Genomic DNA, 347 nt, shown 5'->3' on the forward strand with positions numbered 1-347 from the left:
CCTCACTTCAGGAAGGTTACTCCTATTGTGAAACTTCCAAGGAGCTATGGGATACACTTCAGAAGGTGTATGGAAACAATTCCAACATCAGTAGATTCTTTGAAGTCAAGAGAGCTATCAATACTCTTAGTCAAGAGGACAATAATTTTGATAAACATTTTGGGAAGTTAAGAAGATCCTTGTGGGCTGAACTTGATATGCTCAGGCCAGCAAGCAATGCTTTTAAACAACACTTGGCCAAATATGGGATGATTCATCAAACTAGCTGTCCATACACCCCACAACAAAATGGAGTAGCTGAGAGGAAAAATAGACATCTCATGGAGGTTGCAAGGAGCATGATGTTC

The sequence above is a fragment of the Brassica oleracea genome, unplaced genomic scaffold (genome assembly GCF_000695525.1).
Source record: "Brassica oleracea var. oleracea cultivar TO1000 unplaced genomic scaffold, BOL UnpScaffold01182, whole genome shotgun sequence".
Lineage (NCBI taxonomy): Eukaryota > Viridiplantae > Streptophyta > Magnoliopsida > Brassicales > Brassicaceae > Brassica > Brassica oleracea.